The 24699-nt window shown below is 38.2% G+C and overlaps 1 pseudogene; it reads left to right on the top strand.

Moving 5' to 3' along the window:
• Nucleotides 1–1477: 1477 nt before the first annotated feature.
• Nucleotides 1478–24699, top strand: part of LOC102980233 (eukaryotic translation initiation factor 2A-like) — a 23802-nt pseudogene continuing 580 nt past the window's right edge.

Here is a 24699-nt window from a genome sequence, read left to right as displayed (position 1 = left end):
CAATGCATTCCATGGATGCTACCGGAAAGGGAATCCTGGGCTCCTTTATTTTAAAAATAAAATAAAATAAAATAAAACATGAAAAGTCAAGTATGGACTACATTAACCATGAATGATGATATCTAATAAAATAAATAACTGTGTGATTTATTACTTATTCTGCCAGACCTCACTTTCCGTTCCATGTTAGAACTAGAGCTGTTAAATGAAATGAAGATGCTGAAGATCATTGCAGGGATGTGAGCTCATGGGAACATTCATTTCGTATCTGCATCTGACAGTGGCCTTTTGTTTCTGAATGTTCTTTTTCTCTTTTCTTTTCTTTGTTTATTCAAGAATAGTTGATTTACAAAGTTATGTTAGTTTCAGGTGTACAGCAAAGTGATGCAGAGATATATACATAGATATATAGATATATAGATATTGTTTTTCAGATTCTTTTCCATTATAGGTTATTACAAGATATTGACTCTAGTTCCCTGTGCTGTAAAGTATGCCCTTGTTGTTTGTCTATTTTATATACAGTAGTGTGTATTTGAATGTTCTTTAGTGTCTCCTGAATCTTCTGGGAAATGCAGCTTCAGAGAGAGAACTATGTGAAATGTGTGATATTTGGGATAGACAAGTTCATTTTACCAAATTTACGTCTGTTCGATGTTAGTTGAGGTGACTTCAGATAACAGGTTAATATTTCAGAGATGTCAGGTTTGGCTAGGTAAAAGGGAAATTCTCCCCAAATACTGAATTTCCATATAGTTTTGTTCAGCAAGGTGTATATGAAAATGGGCATTATCGTTAAAGATAAAAATCAAAGAAGCCCAAAGCAAATATTTCATAAAACGTCCTTCCTACTGAGGAAATGGATGTCCAGTGTCATGGTAAGAAGTATGGCTTTGGAGAGTCCTTGGCTTGCCCCAGGCTTGCTGTCTCCTGCAGGTTGCTGGTAATAGTCACATTATCAATTTTGAGAGTGACCTCAATTTCATTATTACTTTCCAGCAGCTCTGGGAAGGAATCACAGCAGTCATTCTCACATTTATAGATGTGGAAGCCACAGTCCGGAGAGAGCATGTGACTCGTTGATATCATGAGGCTGATGAATGGCGTTTGCAGGCATTAGCACCCAGGTCTTCTGACAACCTGTTTCCTGTTCTTCCTCTTTCCATCAGAGACCATCGGACAGAGACACACGGATCATTAGCACACAGAATTGACTGTTCACAGTAATTAGGGAAAACAAGACGTGTAGGTGTCTACAAGTGTAACTCTTTGTAAAGGTGAGGTTCTACATACCTTCGAGACTATTTTAGGTTGGGTTTCACAAGAGGCAGACTCATACGAGGACTTGAGGGCCAACAGTTTATATGGGGTGGGGGGGAGCAAAAGCAAGTGCCATCAAGGGAGCGGGGAATAGAGACAACGAAGGGAGGACACGGAGCAAGGGTCCTTGTGGAGCGGACCACTTCTGTGGACGACCATGCTCAGTTCTGGGGTGTCTCTGGGAGACACGGAGGAACACACCTCTGGACCGCCCACCTCGGGCAAGGATACTGGGATGCTTGTGCTCCAGATCCCACCTATCATTTCCCAGCATTCGAGGCTGTCCCCAGGGGCTCTAACACCCCGATGTCTCCCCGGGGAGCCGGGCTGGAGCCGCAGCTGCTTTGGGAAGACACGGGAGCAGAGGCCTAAGGATGCATCAGGAGCATCTCCCACAGACACCACTGAGAGTGCACTGGAAGGGTCTGGGGCCAGGTGGCTACAAAACTGCGGCAAACTCAAATGTCTTCCTAAAAGGATAATGTCCTCTAATGCTCTGAATAACTTTCCAAACTCTAATCAAGTCAAGGGAGTCAGATGTCCCCATGTTGTCCCAGAGCAAACCCTTCTCCTGTGAAAAGTGTGTCCGCCACTCCACAGACAAGGCTCAGGAGAGGGTGCTATGGGCTGAGTGTCTGTGTCCCCCCCAATTCATGTTCACACCCTGTCCCCCAAGGTGATAGTGTCAGGAGGTGGGGCCTTTGGGAGGTAATGAGGTCATGAGGGTGGACCTGCCACAATGGGATCAGTGTCCTTATAAAAGAGACCACAGAGAGCTCCCTCACCCCTTCCTCTAGGTGAAGCCACAGTGAGAAGATGTCGTCTATGAACCAGGAAGCCGGTTTTAACCAGACGCTGAAGCTGCCTCTGCCTTGACCTTGGACTTCCAGGCTCCAGAACTGGGAGAAATCAATCTCTGTTGTTTAGACACTTCCAAGCCGTGGTATTCTGTAATAGCAGCCAGAATGGACTAAGACAGGTGAGTAGGACTGACATATTTAGGGGAAAGAATCTCAGGCAGGGGGATCAGTATATGCCAAGTTGTCCTGTCTGTCGTGACTAGATCACTGGGGCTGGATCAGGAAATTCACTTTGGGGCAAAGTGGAATTCTGCGTGATGGGCTTGCCAGGTTCTTGAACATCAGAGTAAGAAATCTGAATTTATCCTTGCAGCAAATAGAGTGTCACAGAAAATTTTTGTTCTGGAGCGAGAGTCTTAGAAAAAATATGGAAGCCTATTCCTGACACGATGCCATGTCTCTGGGAAAGAGGAGGTGTGAAGAGTGAAGAGGATGCTTTTACTCCTAGCTGATGTCACCCTTGTCCTCTGTTGTTTAGATAAAAACAAACAAAAATTACTTCAAGGTCCTTCTTTAGCAGTGATTGTGGCAGCCAATGGGTGCAGAGTTTAGGTAGTTTCAAAAATGATATGAACTATCATTTTAAAATAATATTATAAAATGAAAGAAGTGATTAAAAATAAATTCGAAGTAGTATTAAAATGTTAAATTCACTTGGAAGCCTGGATGGAACAAATGTTCATTTGATGAAAATCTTTGCTGGAGTCTAGTGGATATTCACTTGAATGTAGGAATTTAAGTGCTGAAAGAACATATTTCTCCCTGGGTCCAAAAACAACACTGGTGGAGAACTTGAATATCCAAAATAATAATAACGATCTTGATAATAATGATAATTTCCATAACATAAGATAAGCAAGGCTACGAATGGATGGTATGGCTTTCCTGTTGATCGAAAGTGGAAACGTTGTGGAGGCTATGAAAAACATGTTACTTTGAGATAAACATTTACATGTCTTATAATTTAATCAATTTTATTTTTTGGAAAAAAATGGATAATTTTATTATCATTTACAAGTTGAGAAAATTGGAGGAACTTAGATTTATCTGGTGTGAAGAGACGGTGATTATTTTTGGAATTAAAGGAATACTGTAAATGTACATTTAACAGACTGCTAATCAATTCTGCCACATAAATAAAGCATGATTACGTTCATCTGGAATGAAAGAATGGAAAGGGTTTTAATAGCCATGCTTTTAAATAGTCGCAGCTGTCTCTTACCAAATTATTTTCAGTTCTATTTGATTTGTCCAACTCAAGTCCTGGAATGTAAAATATATGAATGGGTCACTCTTGGAGGTACAACAAAAAAAGCAGTTTCCAGTGAGATTATGAATATCGTTCCCCAATTTTTTATCAATGAATCAAGGGCAGGACAGAAGCTGCACACTTGGATAAGCTGAGTGCAGCATTTATGGTGCCTTTAAATTATTGTACAGATTCTTTCCCTCTTGTGTTCCGAGTGCTTGTTCCTAGATTTGGCGGCGATGTAAAAATCAACTTAATTACGTACATCTCATTTTCTAACTATATTAGCCAGGAGCTGTAGAGTTTAATAAACGTTGGGGCTTATGTAAAAATAAAAGAAATACTTTAAAATGCTAATAGAATTCAGATGAACCTCAGGTGCTTGTAATTAGTAAAAGACAGTAAGCATGTTATAGGTACATAGATACTTGTACTGAAACAAACACAATTGCTTAAATACTGAAAACAACTTAAGAATGAAATACTGAAATAAAAAAAAAAAAGAAAAGAATGGATTCGGTATTGTAGTTTAGGCCTAATTACTTCTTATCCCAACTGTTGTAGTTTCCTCTAATTCATCTGAAAAGAATGTTTTTCTTCCAACATTTTATTCTTTAAATATCTGTCTCACAATTATTAGACATTTCTCTAGAATTGGTCTTGAAAACCATGTTCCTTTCATGCTTAGAATATTTCTGAGACTGTTCATTTGCAAATATATTAGGAAGCACATTCTCTAGTTTGGAATTCCAGGCCATCTACATCTGGGGTCACAACAGGTCCAGTTTATGTGCCCACCTGCCTCCAGCCTTGCCCTGGATGCCTGCACTACAGCATCACTTAACTTCTCAATTATAAACCTCCTTGTGCCTCAACCTTCAGGGATGCTTGGGCTTCCGCACCTGGTCCATGTGCCAGCCACGACAGGAGTCAGCTGATGCTCTAGCACCCACGTGCTCAAGAGGCAGGTGAGGCCACCAGGACACACAAGGAAGTGCCATGCAGGGGTATCATCTGCAACAAATGAGTGACAGGAAATGAAAGAAGAGGGATGTAGTGGCCAAGGTTCTCCAGAGAAACAGAACCACTAGGCAATATACAGAGATATATAGAAGGAGATGTATTATGTGGAATTCACTCATTCAATTATGGAGGCTGAGACATCCCACTACCTGCCACCTGGGAAACTGATGGTGTAGGTCCAAAGGCCTGAGAACCAGGAGCTCTGATGTCCAGGGTAGGAATAGATGGATGTCTCAGTTCAAACATAGAGAACTAATTTCACCTTCTACTACCCTTTTGTTTTATTCCAGCCTCAACGGTTTGGATGAGGCCCACTCACATTGGGAAGCCGATCCGGTTTCTTCAACCCACCAATTCAAATGCTAATCTCTTCGAGAAACACCATCACAGACACACTCAGAAATCATGTTTCTCCAGCTACCTGGGCATCCTGGAGCCCAGTCAGGTTGACATATGAAACAAACCATCCCAAGGGCAGACAGATTTATTTGTCTTTCCCTGTGCCCCCTGACCCCAACCCAGGGAGTCAGGAGTCCTACCACTTCCCAGTGTACACAGGCTCCTCCTCCCATGATATCCTTGAAGCCACACTTGAGACAGTAATAGGGCACCTCTGCTTGTCAGCCTGACCACCCCCCCACCTCCAGCAGTAACAAGTACCCCTTCACCCTGGCCAAGCCAGGAACTGAGACTCCGCCTTCACCTTAGAAGTAACAAGCCAGACCCACCCTTCTCCCAGTGGTGTGGGATTGTTGCTAACAGAATATTTAAGTAAGATCCATAGCCTCATAACACTACACCCAGAGTGTCCCAAAATTCAATCCCAAAATCAGTCACATCAAGAACCAGGAAAATCTCCATGTGAACGAGAGGACACAGATGGTAGAATTATCTGAAAAAGATGTCCCAACGGCCAACAGAAAATTGCTGCAATGAAGCACACTTGAAACAAAATGAAAAAATATACCATCCTAACGTTGAACCAGAAGAAACAGATTTTAGACCTGAGAAATACAGTAACAAAGAAAAGACTCAATGGGTGGACTCAGCAACAGATTGGTGAGAACAGAGGAAAGAGTCAGTAAACTTGAAGACAGAACAACAGAAATGAGCCGGTCTGAACAACAGAGAGAAAATAGGCTGAAAGACAAAATGAGCTGAGCCTCTGGGACATGCAGAATTCTGACAAAAGGTTTAACATTTGCCTCACTGGACACCAGAAGAGGAAGAAGGTGGACTGAAAAAATACTCAAAGAAATAATGGCTGGAAATTTCCCAAATTTGGCCAAAGACCAATTAACCCAAACAGGATACATCATATTTAAACTTCTGAAAACTAAGACAAAGAAAAACATCTTTTCCTGAATGAAGAAAACTAAGAGAATGTGTCATACCTGTACTCAAAGGAAGTTCTCTCAATAGAAAAGAAATGATGAAAGAAGGGACCTTGGAACATGAGGAAGAAAGGAAGCACTCAGTAAGTAAAAACATCATTAAATACAATAGTCTTTCCTTCTCCTGTTGTGTTTTCAAAGTCATATTTGACACGTGAAGTGAAAATTATGATGGTCTGATGTGCCTCTCAATGTACGACATAGAGGAAATATTGCAGACAATTATATTATAAACCGGGGTGGGTAAAGGGATGTTTTCTACCCTTACCCTCTAACTGATTCAGCCATGCTGGAAAACAGTTTTGGAATCTTTTCCCCAATTAAACGTATATTTAGCATACGACCCACCCATCACACCCCTGGGCATTGATCCCAGAGAAATGAACACCTCTGTTCACACAGAAACCTGTACGTGGATCTTCACAGCAGATCGCTTTGAAATAACCAAAAACTGGAAACAATTAAAATGCCCTTCAATAGCTGAATGGTTAACAAAAAATACTAGCCCATTTATTCCATGGAATACTACTGAGCTATAAGAAGGAGCACACTTTTTTCTGGTTTAATGGATTTTATTTCATTTTTAGTGACATATAGTTGATTTATAATATTATATTAGTTTCAGGTGTCCAGCATGGTGACTCAGCATTTTTGCAGATTATACTCTGTTATTCGCGGCGGGGGGTGGGGGGCGGGAGAGGGGGTGTGTGGCCTGAACTCTGCTGTCCTGGAGAGGCATCATTCAACATCCTTCCTCCCTCTTTCTGATTCCTGCTCTTTCCCTCTCTTCCTCCCCTCCCTCATTTCACTCCTTTTTTCTTCATTTTCCTCTTTCAGTGTTGGAATTTTCAGTATCTAATTGTGGTTGCAGTCAGATAGATGGAGTATGTCACCAGGCTCTAAAACTTCTTACTATCATTCAATTTTTATCTAATGCTCAAGTGCCAGGTCTTGGGAATTTTATTATTAGCCTTGAAATTAGCAGCATTCAGCATTTGCGTCTGCTTCCAAAGTATAACGATGACCGAAATTAGGAGCACCAATAATTCAGGTGTAGGAATGGAGTGTGTAAGGGTGCTGGCACCTATCAGGTGATGTCAGTGGGTGTGTGTGTGGGGGGGGTCACTGGAAGGGGCTTGATTTGGTGGATTATGAAGGAATGGTGAACAAAGTCGCCAAAGAAAACTACCTCCCTTACAATGACAACCATGCCCACGTCTTTGATCGTGCTTTTCCCATGAACTCCATCCTCCCAGCCCTACAGCTCTGTGGTGTCTGCCATTCTGCTTCTCAGACTCTTGGACACATAGTCTGCTTACCCGAAGATGCTTCTAGCTGTAAAATCACCCCATATCCCAGCTCACCTCCAGTGTTTCCTTGTTATCTCATATCTTGGCATTGTAATTTTTCATTGCGTTGTTAGATCTTTGATAACTTCTGTCTGATTTTTAAGATTTTTCCCCAGTTTTTATTGTCCTCTTCATTAGAAGAATTGAATATCTGAACCCACCATCCCCATATGCAGAACTCCCTTCTCTACTGATTGAGATGACTTTTAAAAAAAATATACAATGTTGTATAAGTTTAACCCAATTTTTAGATTTTCCTTTCTGTTCTATAATTTTTTTTTTCTGTTTATACACATGGCAGTAACCAACTGCTTTACTTATTGAGGCTTTGTAATATGTTCTAATAACTGTTAGAATGACCCCTCTTCATTGTCCTATGATTTTTAACTAGTCTTCATTATTCCAGTATTTTGTATTTCTGTTTTTTCCCCATGAACTTGAGAACAACGTTAACTAATTCCTGCCAAAAATCTGTTGTAATTTCGGGGGAATAATCTTATATGTACATATTGAATGAAGACAAAACATCTCTGTGATATTGGATCTTGTTGATGGACATGGTCATAATTTTTCCATTCTTTAAAAGTTTTAAACCTTTTCTTCATACAGATATTGTCATTTTTGTTATGCTGATCTTACATAGTTTATCTTTCTGATGTTATTCTGAAAGGAATATTTTCCCATTATTATTTGGTGTTTGCATAAATAAAAGCTGTTTATTCAGTATGTTAATTATATAATACCAGATTTGGGTCGTGGTGCAGTCATTAGCAGTAAAAATTATCTTGGCTTTTGATTTAATTAACGAACTTTTCATTGTTAAATAATTATAGATTCACAGGAAGTCACAGAGATGGTACAGAGAGGTCCCTGTAGCTTCTCCCAGTTTCCTTCCATGGTTACATCTCACATAATTATAGTGTAATAGCAAAACCAGGAGGTTGACTGGGTACAATGTCTATGTGTAGTTCTATGTGATTTTATAACAAGTGTAGTTTGTGTAACCACCACTGCAATCAAAATACAGACTGTGCCATCACCACAAATATCTCCTTGTGCTGTGCTTTTATAGTCATACCCTCCCACCCTTCTCCACCTTCCTCAACCCCTAGCAAACACTAATTTGCTCTCCATCTATATAATTTTGCCATTTTGAGAATGTTACATAAATGGAAACATGTGATATATGACCTTTTGAGATTGACATTTTGCACTCAGCACAATGCCCTTGAAATCCACATGAACTGTTATATGTATAAAAAGTGTGAGGATTAAAAAAATTGCGAGATACACTCGAAGAAAATGTCCAGAATAAAACACGGGAGAGAAAAGAACGGGACAGAAGCAATATCTGAAGAAATAATTTTTTCTTCTTTCTAATAATTTTCTGAAAATGACAAAAGAAATCGAGCTGCCAATAAAAGAAATCATGCTGTTGTTGTATATGAGCAACAGCATGAAAAATATGTAATTTTTAGATAGTGCTTTATAACATCATGGTAACATAGCTGAAACCACTGAGATGAGAAACCATAAAAGCAACCAGAGGGGGGAAAAAATACAGATTATTTTCAAGTGAACAATGATAAAATAAATACATGGCTTCTAAGAGAAAACAATAGAATCAAGAAAAAAACATGTTTGAAGTTCTGAAAGAAAATAACTCCAAATCCAGGATTATATATCCCACAAAGAAATCCTTTAAAGATGAGGGTGAAATAATAGTTATTTTTATACAAACAAACCTAATCCAGTTCATCATCCTTAAATTTTCACTAAAGGAAATACAAAAAAAGTGTCCTTCTGGCAGAAGGAAAGAGTTCCAAAATGTTGGTTTAGAGATGCAGGAAGAGTGAAGAGAAAAAGGTAAAGATTTGGGTAAATGAAATAAGGATTAACTACATAAAATTTTTAAAAAACTTCTGGAATGAAAAATGAATTTAGAATCAAAACAAACAGCAAAAACATAGTTTGGGTGAGGGTTAAATTGAGTAAGAGTTGTAAAGTCTTTGTAAGTATCTTGACTGAGGTAAAAGTGCCAATTTATATTAGGTATTAATAAGTCAAGAATGCATATTACAGTGTCTCTGACAATCATTAAAATAATAAAAAATAGATAGTACAATTAAAAAGCTAATGGGGGATAGAGTAACAGAACAATCTAAAAAACTTAATCTCAGAGAAAAAAAGAACTTAGAAATAACAAGTGAATAGCAAGATGGCAAATCTAAACACAAATACATTAGTTATTAAGTATAAAAGGACTCCGATTAAAAGACCAAAAATTGTCAGGCTGAATTAAAGCTCGTGCATGCACACGCACACACACCGATTCTATGCTGTTTACAAGAGATTCACCTAAAGATTACATGAAGATTATATAAGATTATACAAAGTTAAGGTAAAGTGATGGGAAAAGACCTATCACAGAAACACTATAATCAAAAGGCCTTGTAGTTAGATTAATATCAGGCCAAGCAGACTTTAAGGCAGGACGTAGCACTAAAGAGGGGCATTTCAAAATGATAAAAGTTCAATTCACCAGGAAGATGTAATAGTTACGAATCTGAATTCATCAAACAGTATTGCTTCAAAATATACGTGCAAAATAAAGAACAAAAGTACGGAGAAAAATTCACATCACAGTAGATGATAGCACACCTTTCAGAGTAACTGATAAAACAAGCAGACGACAAAGACGAGCCATAAAGACATAAAAGATATTGGCAAAGCAGACCCAGCAGATGTATCTAGAATATTATCTCCAATGTCTGCAAAACACATATTTCCAATATGCACAAAACTCTTACAAAAATAGACTGTATTCTCTGTAAACCGAGTTTCAAATTATTTCTAAGGATTAAAATAATACAAAACATGCTTCTTGAAGATAGATGAGTTAAGCTAGAAATCAGAAAACCAAACAATTCCCAAACCTTTGGAACATACATCATATATTTCTGAATAATCCATGGCTCCAAGAAGAAATCAAAATTAAATTTGGAAAACATTTCGATAGAATATAATTTTAAAATAATCTGATTAGTTCAAAACTTGTGGATACGGCTAAAGACAGGATTATGGATTTGGGGGTTTTTTAAATTGTGAATAACACATAGAGAGTATAAAGATATATTAGAGTATGTTAGAAATATTATATAGATATTTAGATACATCCAGAAAAAAGGAATGTATAAAACCAATGAGCTAAACACTCACTTTAAGAAATTAGAAAAATGACAGCAAACAAAACTTGAAAGGTGGAACAATGGGAAAAAAAGAAAAAGTGAAAGAAGTAATTAATAATATAGAAAATAAACAGACCCCAGAGACCATCACCAATGCCAAAGTTTGGTTCCTTTTAGATACTACTAAAACTGGTAAATTCTTGGTGAAATTGATCAAGAAAAAGAGATGGACAAACAACCATTATCAAAAGTGAATAAGGACATATTACTATGAATAACATGGAAATGCACTTATTTAGTTATTTATTTATTTTTTTAGATTGAAGAATTTATTTTTTGGTGCAGAAAAATTAAGACATTATACTAAATCAAAACTTGGCTAGTTAGCAATTCATGAATGCCAATTTTAAGGATTGTTTCTAGACAGCTTCATATATCTGTTTTGTTTATTTGAAGGTTAGATTAGCATTAGGGTCATATTGAAATATGCAATAGAGGGTATCCAGATAGGTAAAGAAATCTAATTACTAATGACAACAATAATAACTATTAACATTTGGTATAAATTATGATGATCTGTGCAGTGGTGAATCTATAGAGTAGAAAGTTTGAAAGGATTAAATAGCTGAGTAGTATATGGAAAATCTCTAAAATATATATATGTAGATATATATATGTTTTAGGTGAACAAAAAAAATCAAGGTACAGGAAATGTGTATTTTATGAAAACGTTTTATTTAAAAGGTCTAAAATAACATTATATATTCATATCTGCTTTAATAGACATAAAAATTCCAGAAAGATGCAAAAGGCAGGGGTTAGCCTTGTGGGGTTGAAAGTGAGAACCAGATGGCTTGGGGACAAAGTGGCCATAAGACTTTTCCCAGTGCATCTTTAAACATAAACATAAAAGACATGATAGATGTAAATCTAAATTTTTTTTTTTTTTAAATGCTGTGCATTGCATAATTTCAATGCCCTTCATATCAGATTCTAAGTGCATGAGATCCCAGGGGGAAGCATTCCCTAAAACCTCCTGTGAATGGGATATAAAAGGGCACACTCAGGTCATGCACTACAGCAGGCCTGTTTTAGATCCATGTGATATGTTACATCATTTTTTTAAAAATTACATTGGAAATAGAAAATAAAATAAAATGAGTTAAAATTGCAAGAATTGGAAAGAAAGGAACAAAGCAATCATTATTTGTAAGAGATATAATTGCCTCCATAGAAAGGGACAAAAAGTCAGCAAAGATTGAACTAATGTTCTTTCAATTTGCTATCACTGCAAACAGGAACACTTCAGAACCATATTGTTAATTAAAACAATTCAAGTTAATTCAGGCCACACTGAATTCTCGGAACTCCTAGAGTGGGTATAGGTCACTCATTTTTAACACTTTGCTGTGTGCTTCCTTGAAGTATCACAGAATGGTGTCATGTTAGTTTGACCTATCTCCTTGGACAGCAGAATCCCAGAATGCAGAGATTCTATTTTATGATTCTTTCTTTAGCCCCATGGACTGTCTCAACTTGTGGGCAGTTTGTGTTGAATAAGTGTACTCATCTTCAAGTGATACTTGGATTGAATAAATAAATCCAACAGGACACGGACATCCTAGGTTTTGTGAACTGTCAAGATCATGCTGTCATGCAGGACAAAGTATGTCCCCAGACCAACAGCATCAGCAGCACTTGGGAACTTAGAAACACAACTTTTCGGACCCCCAACCCAGACCTACGTAATCAATGGGTGGGTTTTACTGAGACCCCCATGTGTCTCTGATGGATGCTGAAGTCTGAGGGCTCCTGGTCCAGGAGTAAGAGTACCACACAGAGACGAGATGACAGATATCTCAGGATCTTTTTAGTAGCCTTGTATTCATCTAATTACTTTGCAGAAAGTTGCCCTTGACTCTCATGTCGTACATTTAGGGTTAGACGCACACACCTGCGAATTCCCCACGGAGCGGTGTTCCTCAAACTTTGCTGGGCAGAGACTGCCATGTGGAGGGCTTGCTGAAAACTCTGCCCGACTCTTGGAACTTAAGAGTCACTGGGTCTGGGGTCATCTCTAGAATTCTGCATTTAAAGGACAAAGTAAGCCATTTAATGAATCTGTAGCAGGTGGAAAGGGGACCACATTTGAGACCTATCACCCGGCAGCACCGCTATACAAATTGTGATTGCAAATCAGTGGTTGGCATCATCTGAGACAGTGTTAAAAATCGAGACTCAAGAGTCCCATCCCAGGCCTATAGACTCAGAAACTTCATTCTAGCAAGATACTCAGGGCATTTGCTATGCATACTAAAGTTTGAGATGCCCTGTTGCAGGCAATTCGTGAGAACACTAGGGCCCGTGACTCTGTGTGTGAGAAAACACTGGTCAGAGGGAAGGTGAACTAATTTCCAGACAACTATTTCCGATTGCCATTTCTATCACTCTGTTGAATTACACCATTCTTATTCTACTTCACTTCTGATTACTCTTTTCTCCTTGATGACTGCAGTTCTAGAAGAAACCTAATACATACTATGTTTATAACAGTACACATATAAATAGCTCTAATGAAAGCTCAATGGAAAATATACAGCATTACAGATGAAACTGATGTAATTAACAATAAGTTATGTGGAATCCTTTATGTTTTAGTAGATCAAAATAAATTAGTTGATTGTAGGAAGTTAATAATTAATTTGAGACGTTTATGGCAAGTTATTGACCCAATAATGTATTCTGTTTTCTTTCTAGATTTTAATATTTATATAATTTAGCAGTTGTTTTTTTAAAAGGGGAATATTTTAAAGTCTTATAATTGGATCTATTCCTATTAATTTATAGTCAAGTGGAGTACATTTATTTAAGATTGAGAAATACCATTTGCATTGCATTAATATTTTGCTAAGAGAGACAAAATGTTGGTACTTATTAGTATAAAGGAGCTTATTAGACTTTGAAGACATGGCTTTGAATTGATTTTAGTAGAAGAGAAACTTTTCATTTTTTAAAAAATATGGCTGTTTGGATACTTAGCCAATTTTCTTGTTTTCTTTGTAGTGTTTTTTCAACTCTATTTTTTTTTGCTTGTGATTTTCATAACTTATTCATATTTTTCTCTGTATTTATACCTTAGGGACTGTCCTGCAGCTCTTGGTAGTACTTAATGACTGAAAATATCTAGATGTCTCAGAATTAATGATGCACTTAGAGTCTCTAAATATTGCAGAAGGCTTGCCTAAACTTGGGCAGAAACCTGGCCTCCTGTGGGGTGTTGTATGGCCACACATCCCTTTGGAAATAAGATGGGATATAAATAAACACATGCGTAAATAGATGTGGCCTCATGGAAGAAGCTACAGGCGGATTCTTCATCTAAAATTATACACATGACTATCTGACATTCCATCACTATAAGGCATTCCTTCAAGAGACTGCATCTTCAGAATCCCACATGCCCTTGAGAAGGATACACCTTATGTCGTGCTCCTGAGCGACTGTCCTTAGATTACAGAGAATATGAGAATAAACATCACTGGGAAGGGATCAGCAAGCAGGCCAGGGAGCCACAAGCATGCCAAACACAAGTTCTGCCTATTTGTTAAATTTTCTAACTCAGAGATTTTAAAGACAAATGAAGGTCTTTTATTAACAGAGAAACGTGCCTTTTTAAATTTGCATTTACATAGAGAGAAAAGCCCAGCAGGGTTGTTTGTTTTCAAATTAAAGAATCATAAGAATAAGTTATATTACATCTGGGAAAAGATGGGGCCCCTGGCTGGGATGCAGGCCCTCTGTCCACTAGACTCAAAGACCTGATTATCCGCTCGACTTCGCTAAGTATCTGGTGTATTTTGGGTAATTGGCTTTGTCTCTCTGGGCACAGGTTTGCTCACCTCTACAGCAAATAGGACTAGATGAACCCGAATGTCCCTGCACTGCGTTTGTTTCCCAAAGAACAATAACAAGTGAAAAAGAAAATGAGTAATTCAAATTTTCTCTTCAGCTCATTCTAAAATTACCTCCTCAGGCTTACAGATCTGGAGTTGTTTTCTATAAATCAGTGAATTTTAAAAAATATTATTGGAGAAAAGGGAAAAATGATTTAAGCACAGCAATAAAACCATTATTTCATGTGGAAGCTCCAAGCTTTGTGGGTTTTGAATAGAATTTAAAGCTGGATAAGTATTTTATTTCTGACCATGCATTAACCCATTCTTTAAAAGTGACTTCCTATTTTTCGAAGGACTGCAAAATTTCTCATCTCTTTCAGATACTGTACTAAACGCATCATTAACTGCACATGAATTTCATTTTTAAAAGTAGGAAATGAAATGAGTGCTAAGTTCTTGCCTGAAGAGTTGAGAGCATCCTACATAAACTAGTGAATCCCATTAGAATGAATTTCACAATGAATACACACGTGAATAGTAATTATTGATAGAAATAAAATAAATCCACCAACTTTCAGAGTGCCAAATGGTAATAATGAGTGAGTACAGTTGCGCCTGGATGAAATTAGCTAAAAAATATGATTAAAAATGTTTATAAATATAGATTTTAGAAGGAAATTTATATTTCAAATAATTTTCTCTGAACAAACCATACTTCTTTAAATATCCCCAGTATCAATATTTTTGCCCTTTTAATATCTAAGGCTCAAAGATGATAATGATGTTTGGTGTTTGGTTATCTATAGAGTGAGTAAATGCTACTTAAGGTGATAAAAGCAAAAAAATTTTGGAAAGGAGATGATGATAAAAGCTGTGTTTGTGTCAGGTGGAGCTACCTAGGAGATGCTCTCTACATCGCCCTTAGAATGTTCTTTATCGGGCTTCCCTGGTGGCGCAGTGGTTGAGAGTCCGCCTGCCGATGCAGGGGACACGGGTTCGTGCCCCGGTCCGGGAGCATCCCACGTGCCGCGCAGCGGCTGGGCCCATGACTCATGGCCGCTGAGCCTGCGCGTCCAGAGCCTGTGCTCCGCAACGGGAGAGGCCACAGCAGTGAGAGGGCCGCGTACCGCAAAAAAAAAAAAAAAAAAAAATGTTCTTTATCTACTTAGCCAATCAGTCGTTCTTTATAATAATGTTAAATCACTTAAGCCATAACTAATAATAGTACAAAACTTGAAATGAATTTATAGGTCCACTCGTCTAGGATTTGGCAAAATGAGGACTCTTCCTCACCAATTGACTGAGAGTTTCTATGAGACGGACATTTCAGGGCACCAAGAGATGGAGACTCACTTCAAGGACTTGATAAATGGTGCCTTTACAAGGCAGTTTTAGGGACTCCCCAGCTCAGGAGAGAGTCTCCTGCCCCCACCACAAAACTGGTCTGCCCATCAATCAAGCAGGTGGGCACAGGGGATTATCCACAACCCACAGTTCAGTTTTATGGAGAAGACCAGACGACCGTTCTTGAGAGGTGGGTGCTGGCGAAGGGCCAGCAGACCCTACTAATCACACCAATTAGTTACAATTCTCCATTCATAACCCTCTCAGTTAATCTGAGGAAAGTGCAAAGATGATATCCACCTGAAACTCTCTTAACTTAATGAGGCACCAAGAGATTGTATTTTTCACTGTTCTCTAATGGAAACAGAACAGAAGCTTATACAATCTCTTAACAAAGAGACGCTACACATTTTACATTTCTTTCTTTCTTTTTATAGAAAGCCTGTGGGAAAGAGGTACATAGATCTTGGAATAATTTACGCAAGAGCAACCGACAAGGCTCAACACCAATTAATTCTGATTTTGAATTTTTTAAAAAGTGACATTTTAACATGCTGAGTGCCAAGATTGTTTTGCTGTCATTTCAATGACAACAAAATGTATTGGCTAGTCTTCATAACAATTTCTTAGAATATTAGTATACTATAGTGAGATCTTATATTTTATATATGTGATACAAGAAAGAGATTTTCCCAAATAAGTGTTTATAAAAATTACTTGTCAATTCTGTTACTGGAAGAGCAGAATCTATGGCTGGTGATTAAAAACATTTTTTTTCCATGCCATACCTAACACAGACTATGAACAACTGTGTCATATTGGTTTGGAGGATTAATTGTGAGAAGAACTAACTCATCTTTTGGAACCAGTGACTTACTAGAAATTTGTAACTTCCACCCTTGACTTTCTCAGTTTTTACAACGAAAGTTCCAGAAATAGCCTCATATGGCCAAAAGAACAGATTTGCAGTTCAAGGCAAATTGTTAGCCATTATTTTTCCAGTGGGGAAAGAAAAAAGTGAAGAACATCATATATTAACCTTATTGTACAGAGCAGCTGGAATATTAAGATGTAACCTACTAACTTAATCTATTGATAAGGACATTCTTTTGAGTATAAAGAAATTAGAGATGTAGAAAGTATGCAGAAATCAGGGCTTCAAAGAATCTTGCAATTTGATAAAACTGAACACATTTCTTTTGCTGAATTGGCAGAATCATAAATCAGTTGGTTGAGGGTATCCATAATATGACTATTTTTTCAATAGGAGGATTCTGGTGGTTGGGTTGGCAGGTTTAAAATTTGATTTTGAGATAAGACTTAGAAATTGTAAAAGTCAGATTGAATTTCCAGCAGATTCCACAGTGATGGAAAATTCTATCATCTTCTTGACCGCCTCTCTCGCAGGATTTATAAGCCTCCCAGCTTGTGGGCGGGCACAGTTGGAGCAGGAATTGTTGTGCCCACCTGATTATTTCTGGAGTTTCTGGTTCTTTCCACTCAGCTTCCTGCTGTCACTTTCTGAAACAGCTTTCACAGGTGCGTTAGCCCATGGACAGCAGTTTACTGCTGAGCCATTCTCTGCTAAAATGGACCAGTAGCCCCTTTGCAACTGAGAACCAAGGACGTGACAGTAGAGTATTTTCATTCTAACCAAAGTTGGAGGCCGTGGATTTAAAGCCGTGTCAATGTGCATGTTCTCATGGGTGTTTCCTTGAAAACTACATGCAGAACCTTAGAGCAGGTATTCCTAAAATTCTTGGTTACTGATGTTAGTTAACTATACTGAGTTCTTTAAAAGGCACTGTCCTTTGAGCCCTCCTAGACCACATGCTTAAAATCCAAATTGCTTCTAAATTATTTAGAACTAATATGTCGCAATAATATTAAAAACAATTTCTTAGAGTTACATAGCTATCTTCTAACGACAGAATGTCTGCAACCCATTGGCTCCCTTATTTACAAAAGTATGAAAAATGTTGGTCATTGTGTGATGGAAATAACACAATTTGTGGTGTTGTAACACTGCCAGGCATTCATGATACTCATGTGAGCCTTAAAATTCATGTCAACTGTGTATTCGTTCTGAAAAGTCATGAAGGCATAGAGGAAATATTAAGGATACATTATTGATGAATGATTATATAGCAAGCTTATGTAAAAGTGCATGGCATCTACTTTTGACCTGAGACCTGTAATTCATGGACTCACATTCTTAAAATATTTTATTGTGCTCTGAAAAAAAATGTCCCTAGGGCTTCCCTGGTGGCGCAGTGGTTGAGAATCCGCCTGCCGATGCAGGGGACACGGGTTCGTGCCCCGGTCCGGGAAGATCCCACATGCCGCGGAGCGGCTGGGCCCGTGAGCCATGGCCACTGAGCCTGCGCGTCCGGAGCCTGTGCTCCGCAACGGGAGAGGCCACAACAGTGAGAGGCCCGCGTACCACAAAAAAAAACATTAAAAAATGTCCCTCAATGAACACACTAATGTGGGGATTTGGCTCTTCTACCTGCCTTTGAAGCTTTGAGAATCAATTTTAAATGAAGAGAAAAGCACATTTGTAAAAACTTCTTTCTCTATCTAATAAGCTTATTGTGTGTCTTGGAAATTAAGAAGCTTCTTATATTCCTACTAGTGAAATGACTCTCAAATTCATATAACAGGGCTTCCCTGGCGGCGCTGTGGTTGAGATTCCGCGACCGATGCAGGGGACGCGGGTTCGTGCCCCGGTCCGGGAAGATCCCACATGCCGCGGAGCGGCTGGGCCCGTGAGCCATGGCCGCTGAGCCTGCGCGTCCGGAGCCTGTGCTCCGCAATGGGAGAGGCCACAACAGTGAGAGGCCCGCGTAACGCAAAAAAAAAAAAAAAAAAATTCATATAACATATGTGTAAATTTACTCAGAAGAATATATTATGGCTCATTTTCAAACTGCTTCGCTGTTGGGATGGTATTGGGCCTAAACACGGATAGAATAAAATGCATGGAATATACTAAAATTTGTCACATAAATATCTCATTTCACTGGATAGAAAAGATAGAATGGTTATCCGGACAGAGAATAGAAAAAATAAAACATAAAATACTCTAAGTTGGATGCCCTCCATCACCTTCAGCAGTCAAATTACATAGACAAATTATACAGTTACACAACCTGATTTTTTTCAAACTTGATATTTGAGTAAAGCTACTTACTTTCTCACAATGTTAAAAATTTATTTTGCAGTTACCCGTACTAAACATGACAGAAGCTATGACTAAAGTAAAATAGAATTTAAAATTAGATAAAAACTCATAAAAGTTTGGATTGGGTTTCCTAACCTCCTTGAAATCAAGTACCCTAACATTTTAATTAAACAGAGAAATTTCAACGTACTGAACTGAATCCTATTTGCCTAGTCAGCGAAGGAGATTTTAGGATGCTGGACTCACTAAATTATACTGGTTTGGTTGTACATTTGACATACACATGGATAATCTGCCAGGAAAAAATTCTCTAACAGTGGGAAAAATATTTTAGTCTCATAAGCAATGAATTTGATATTCAATTTTGTTGATAGATAGCAAGTCAAGTCTCCTGTCTGATACATCCAAAAGAATAAAGATCTAGATGCTTTAGGTGGTGAAGGTGATGTTATGTCCTCTGTTAGAGTGTTCTGTTACTTCTCTATGGATTTTCAACAGCCTTTGCACATCCTCAACTGCCAAATATCTTTTACATTATCCAAGGTCAGAAAAACCATATGGCTTTATAAAGATCAAAGAGTGAAGCCAGAAACCCCACACTTTTAAAAGTAAAGACAAACTCCCCAGTACATATTTTAGCATCAAGTGTGTATGGCACACGCTAACTGAAAAAATTTATGTGGCAAAGTTAACCTACTTAGAAGTGGAATAACGTGTCCTTTAAGGCAGAAAGGACAAGCCCATCTTCCAGTGGGAACGTGGTACAGTTAGAGACATCAGGGGAAGAAACGAAAGAAACTGGATTACACAGACTCCAAATGACAGGTAGGAGCAGGAGAAAATGGAGAAATTAAGTGAGAAATTAACCTCCAACCTCTGAGGTCATTCTTCGTATTGAAATTCAGTTGTTTTAAGGAGTCCTTAATGCTAAAGACATGATTTTCTCATAGCCAAGGGGGAAAGTTCAATTACTGTACCCATGTAATCATCCATTTTACATCATTTTTGCGTAAAGATCGGGTGTATTGAATGGATTTGTCATACTCAGAATGAAACTGGTGCAAATTAAATTCCTGTTCAGGGGCATTAACTTTACTATTTTCTCATTTGCTATAAAAGCCTTTAAGTACCAAGATTTGGGATAGACTGTGGCTAATTATCAGTCAAGTAGGGGAGGGAGGTGCTTCCTGACGGGTTTAAAAGCAAGTGGTTTTTTAGTTTATGGTCTAGGGAAAAACATCAGTCTTCCTCTTGTTTTTAGGGTTAATTAGATACTATTCTTTTGCTGTTCTAACTCATTTGTTTTCTAGATCCTACTGACAAATATATTTTAATGGTATTTTTTTATGTCAACCTCATTTTCCCTGTCATTACCATCCATGGGCTAATCAAACAATTATCTTGTCTTATAAAATAAGACATTCTATAAAAAACCCTTAGAATCCTTTCAGAATTAAGGGGATACCATTATATTGATCATAAACATTATTTTATTGACTATTTCACAGATAATTTTAGTAAAGAAACAAAAGTCAATGTAAATAAAGGGAGTATCTAAAAATTATTGAAACATTAAAAGCTGATGTATGTTGTTATTACAGCTTTTAGAGATTCCTGATAAAGTGATCTATGAGCAATTTTAAGTAATGTATTTCAACAGTTGCCTGGTATGAGTTCCTTAGATTTTGATCAGTAAATTATCATGTCTTTATTATTTAATGTGATCATTCAACATTATTAATGCCTGATGGGAGAATTTTTCACATACTGAGGTATGGGAAAGTCATTCTGGCTTATACACGATTTGGCTTGAACTTTATGCTAACCAGAACAAACCCTTACAGCCTGTCAAACATGCATCGTACATCTGCTTTAACCATTAAGGAAAAGAATGCATTTTAAAATCAAAATGGAGTAACTGTGGTTCAGGCATTCAGAATGGAGCCGGGTGGCCATAATTTCAGACACGTTCCTGCATCCCTGTGAACATGAGTTTTCTGACCTGTGTCAGACTGAAGGACACCACCAGCCATTCTCAAAACAGTATCTGTGAATAGCTGCCAGCTGCAACCTTATGGTCTCAAGGTCTCCCCTTGTAACTATGCAACCATTTCAGACCCCAACCAATCCTTGCTTAACAAGCACCCTTACTGCTTGCCAGCTCCAATTATAATTCTTGACAAGCAACTTACGTAACTCTGTGGTTTTTGCCTTTATAAGCCTGGCCTATTTTGTAGTCTGGGGAACACGATTCAAGTGCTTCTTGGATCTGTGTCTCCTGGGCTAACGTCCTCAGTTTGGCAAGAACAAAACTCCTTTCTATTCCTATTATAGATTGTTTATTGATTATTTCCATCAACATACCTAAACCTAACATTCTCCTTGAAAGAAAATTTACCCTTGTTTTAAGTCACTGTGATGGCTTTGGCAAAATTTTAAAGAATCAAGTCATGAAGGTTAAGAGACAAGGACTTCATCTACAAGCAGCCAGATTTTGTTGATTCCCTCCTACTCTGGGGAAAACCCTTAAGCTTGTCTCTCCAGTCATTCTGACCAAGGACAATGTGACATTTAGGGAGGAAGTCTGCTCCATTGGAAGCAGGCATTTTTGCCTCCCCAGAATGGATTTCCACTTGAATCAAAGACCAGTCTACACTGTCTTGGCCACGTTCAATTTTAAACATGGCTTCTGTCATCACCAGTCCATCGAAACTGAAAGCACCGAAGTGGTCCACCTATAGCGTGTCCTAAAACCAGGGTCTATTTTGGCTTCCTAGACATGGGCACCTGCTGTATTTCCTCAGTTTGTCTGAAATTCACATCAGGGACTCTTTCTCAGTTTCTTACTCCCTGGAACTTCTAATTTTCAGGATTCTTCTACATCCTTCTATTCTTATCACTCAACTCTGGTGTCCTCTCCTGGCTTCCAGGCCACACATCTCCAATCTGCATCTTCTGCCAGTCTCACTGCTGAGCAGTGGATGTTCATCCAAATGCTGGCAGGCCAGCTCCACTAGGGTTTCCATCGCAGACATCTCAAACTCATCACGTTCAAAACAAAACTGTCATTTTTTTAATTTATTTAAAAAAAATTTTTTAAATCTATTTTACTGAAACATAGTTGATTTACAATGTTGCATTAGTTTCTTCTGTACAGCAGTGTGTCTCGGATATATATGTGTGTATATATATATATATATATATATATATATATATATATGTTCTTTTTCATATTCTTTTCCATGATGGTTTATCACATGATATTGACTATAGTTCCCTGTGCTATACAGTAGGACCTTGTTGTTTATCCATCCTATATATAATAGTTTGCATCTGCTCATCCCAAACTCCCACTCCATCCCTCCCCCACCCCCATCCCCTTGGCAACCACAAGTCTGTTTTCTATGTCTGTAGGTCTGTTTATAAAACCGTGATTTTAATCTCACCAAACCCCGTGTCTCCTTTTGGGTCTGCCAACTTCCTGAAGGAACCCATTAGTCATTAAGTTGTCAGAAGTTGTTAAGTCATTAAGTTGTTCTCCTCTCCTATTCCTTCAGCAACACGATAAATAACAAGTAAAATAGTACAACCGCTCTGGAAACAGTTTGGTAGTTTCTTAAAAAACTAAGTATGTGGCTACCATACAAACTTGTAATTGTACTCCTAGACACTGATGGCAAAGAAATGAAAACTTATGTTCACACAATATCATCTACACAAATATTTATAGACACTTTATGCTTAATAGCCAAAAATTGGAAGCAGACTAAATGTCTTTCAATGGATGAATGGTTAAATTGTGACACATCCATACCATAGAGTATAGTCAATGAAAAAACAAGCTATTGATACAACTTGGATGAATCCTTATCTGAATTATGCTGAATGAAAAAAAAAAAGCAATCCCCCTAAGTTATACTCTGTATGATTACACTTACACAACATTGTTGAAATGACTAAATTATAGAAGCAGAGAACAAGAGGGCTGTGGGAAGGCAGGAAGTCATGTGATGGAGATGGTCTGTATCTTGACTGTATCAGTGTAAACATCCTGAAGGTGATACTTTGCTATAGTTTACAGGTAGATTATCATTGTAGATAATACAGGTAGATTACATTGTAGAAAGATTTACAGGTAGATTTACATTGTAGAAAGCTGGGTAAAAGATACCCGGGTTCTCTTCATATTATTTCTTACAACTGAATGTGAGTCTCCAGTCACTTCAAAATGAAAATAATTTTTAAATTTAATTAAAAAATACATAAAAATAGATTTGTTTGTCAAACCGCCTCATGAGTCAGGAGCCATCCAAAAGACAGCAAAAACATACAATAAAGAGTCTTCTCTATTCTTATTATTTTCTTTGACCCTAACACAATGCTACATACTCTCTCTGTATTTTAAAACCAGCTTAGAGCACAGCTGGGATACCCGAGCTCCAACTTTGTCATGTAAAGACCAGAGCATGTTTGAAGTCTTCATTCAGAAAAACAATGCAAAATCGGCATCCATCCTGGTCAGAAGATGAAACTATTTGTCCCAGAAATGTTAACAATGAAGTTCCCTTCTTTGACAACAACGATTTTAATGTGATTGGAAATAAATTAAATTTGCAAACAATTATTTTGTGTTATCACCTGGACCTTAACTATACAAGGTGGCTGTCCATGTCCTGGGGAGTAAGGGCATATTTTCATTTTGTAGATTAGATCAGTACCTCAACTTGGGTGCACCTAATGCAGCTTTAGTCAACAAGAGTTTTCTTAAGGCTGATAAGATTACAATGCTAAGGAATAGAAAACCACTGCTGTGTTGTAACAGCTGGTACAGATGTTGACAAGACAGGAACTTCCTATTGTGGGGGAAACTCTTCATTACATTGCAGCAAGTAGAGAAATTGCTGTAGTGCAATTACCCAAAAACGGCTCCATTTATGATGCAGTTTGGAATTTGTGCTATTTACCATGTCATGCCTGCCAAATGTGATTCTGCATTTAAGTTGGGACTGGTCATCCTAAGGCAGACTGCGACAGCCCTTGTGGACACATGTTAGTAGCATCTGAACTTGGCAATCTGAGGAGATGAAGGAAGTGTAGTATATTGCAAACTACAAACTCATTTCTAAACCTGTCTCCTCTGATTCTAAATATTTTCCTCGATGCCCAGGTAGTGAGCACATTTTAACGATCACCTGTCCTCTTGGATAATGTGTTAATACTGAGTATGAGATTTGGCATTATCTTGCATTATCTATCTTACACAATTAGGATATACCTTCAAATGCAGAAATATGACAGGTTTCTTGGCAGCCATTTTTGGATGGAATATTTACAGGAAAGACAATAGTTTACCAAGCAGTTCTAAGTGAAGTCCCAGTGAAGAATATAAACTTGCAACAGCTTATAAGTTTTAAGAAATGAACCAATCACCGATTCTGAACTGCATGAGGAAGAACCATCCCAGAATAAGAAACCACCACCTGGAAATGAAAAGTCACCATCAAAAACAGCCCTTAATAATTAAAGGATGCATGAGGCTGAGACAGCAGAGACCAAGAGGTGACAAGAGTCCAGATTTGACTCCACTCCTACCTAGCAAAGCCACCATGAAAGACAGCCTCTCAATCACCTTTCAGAGACCCTGAGACAGACAGACCCAAAACCTAAATAAGAAGACGTAGGCAATTGAACAGCTGAAAGAACAAACAGTACCTGGAAAACAGCTAGAAAAACATCAACGGGGGCTTCCCTGGTGGCGCGGTGGTTGCGAGTCCGCCTGCCGATGCAGGGGAACCGGGTTCGCGCCCCGGTCTGGGAGGATTCCACATGCCGCGGAGCGGCTGGGCCCGTGAGCCATGGCCGCTGCGCATGCGCGTCCGGAGCCTGTGCTCC

This window comes from Physeter macrocephalus, chromosome 11 (genome assembly GCF_002837175.3).
Source record: "Physeter macrocephalus isolate SW-GA chromosome 11, ASM283717v5, whole genome shotgun sequence".
Lineage (NCBI taxonomy): Eukaryota > Metazoa > Chordata > Mammalia > Artiodactyla > Physeteridae > Physeter > Physeter macrocephalus.
This window is presented reverse-complemented; position numbering and strand designations above follow the sequence as displayed.